This window comes from Lepidothrix coronata, unplaced genomic scaffold (assembly GCF_001604755.1).
Source record: "Lepidothrix coronata isolate B3197 unplaced genomic scaffold, Lepidothrix_coronata-1.0 Scaffold26, whole genome shotgun sequence".
NCBI classification, from domain to species: Eukaryota; Metazoa; Chordata; class Aves; order Passeriformes; family Pipridae; genus Lepidothrix; species Lepidothrix coronata.
The window spans coordinates 5,086,926-5,089,055 of NW_016690206.1; positions in this window are offsets into that span (position 1 = coordinate 5,086,926).

Here is a 2,130-nt window from a genome sequence, read left to right on the forward strand (position 1 = left end):
TTCCAGGGGTTTCCACCCCTTTGGGTCTACCACTTTTCAGCCTCTGGGGGAAAAACCAAGGTCCAAACCACCACAGGATCAGATGTGAATTAATGTAAAGAGACGCATGGATTCCTAAAGAAAATCTGAACTTTTAATGAGTTTTTGAATCTTTACCAGTTTTGTGCTCCCGAGTGAAAACACACAGTTTGCAAGGGCATGAACATATTCACGAGAAGCTTGGGGGAGTGGGACAAAATCAGAAACGATTTGTCATTATTTACTGAAATCATTCATAAATCATCCCATCATAGAATAGGATATCTCCACCATCCTCTGGGCTTCCAGCTTTTAAATATGCAATAAATGGCTTAAAAGCCAGAAACAGGTTAGGATGCATTTATGGTGATACGCACAGACAGCCTGAAAGTCAGTTTACTAATCTGAACAGCACTGTTTCAAAGATTCAAAGGCACGCTGCATCCAAACTAATAGCCCCTGCCTCTCTCCAGTTTTCCAGTGCAAATCTGGGTTTTTAATAATGATCTCAAGATCTGTCCTGTGATTTCTGTCTTTCTGAGTAAAACAGAATGAAAGGTTGGCTGATACATACAGAAATCCTAAGGTACTTAAGATTTATTGAAATTAGACCTTGTCATGCTATTCCAAAAGTACCAGATTTCTTAGATACTTAAATAATATTAATGCAAAATCACTTACAGCAGCAAAATAAACCATATTCATTTTTACTGTTTTTTCTTCCAAACACCACCAAGTTCAAACTTCACTTTTACTTTTCACAGATCACAGTCACAGCCCACTGAGTTCTCGTCACTCTTAATGAATTCTGTTATTGCTAAAGAGGTCTTTAATACCTACCAGTGTCTAGATCTGACTGACACAGACACTTGATTACTGAAGTCTTCAGCCTTATACCTACCTAGGTGGAATTCTATTAACATAGGCAGAGGCTTAGGTACCTTTTCAAGAATCAGAAGCTGAATCCAGACTACTGCAGAGGAAATGACTGAAATGCCCCTAGAATATAAATATGAAGGTGCAGTAACTGCCTTCCCTAGGTGTGCAAAGCCTATCCTTCCAAAAATACTTATTTCTATTTCAAGTAAGCTTTCTACCATAATGCTACTGTTCAAGCTTTCTGCACAAACATGCCGTATATAAGGGCGTAAATGTTATTCTCCTTCAAAACTAAAGGCTAGTTCAAATACCATTCTACAGTAGAAATATGGACATATTAGCCTGTTCTCAAGCTTTCTCAAGTTTTCCTCAAAAATATTAATTTCAAATTATAATCGTATCTCATAAAAAATTAATTGTCATAGTCTCTAATATCTCCTCACCAGAAGTCAAGGATAATTAATTCCATGTAGAGTCTCTGAAAACATTTCTCTAACTTATATTCAACTCAGTGTTCCTTGTCTTCCCGAAATTTTAAAAAATATGACTTGGTGCTCTCGGTACTAAAATCTGCAGAAACTAATAAGAACTGCTGTTTAGCCTTTGAACACACAAATCTGGATATTAAAAAAAAAATAAAATTCAAAAACCACAAACCAAAAAACCTTCACAACCAAAGAAAAACCAGAGGGGAAACTATAATAATATGTATTTGCTCAGTATATCCTAATCAAATATTCTTATTTTTGCATCATTTTGCTACTAAGCAAAGTACGGCAGGTAAGAAACACTTCTAAAAGCAGCTTAGGGGGTTTGATCATGTTACTGTCTTATTTGCTTTGATACGATCTTTGCTATAATTTTTATATTTAGTTTAGGACTGCATCTCAACAGCCACATTAAAGTCAAATTTATTCTGATAAAATGAAACATTTAAGAGGTAAGAAGCTCCATCTGCTGGATATTCAGCTGTATATTCTGACCTTTGCTTTTATAGTCTTATTACTTACATCTTAATTAATGCTCTCCTTCTAATGAGAATCTCATTATTTTACATTATTAAAGGTAAATAATTTGCCAATATTAGTTACCCAACACAATGCAGTAGAATATATTAATATTTATTGATAGAAAAAATCATATGGAACATCTGAGTTACTGCTTCACTTTATTTTCCACTTAATTTTATTTCCATGCAACTTTATTTCACAGAAACAGTTTAATAAAGTCCTG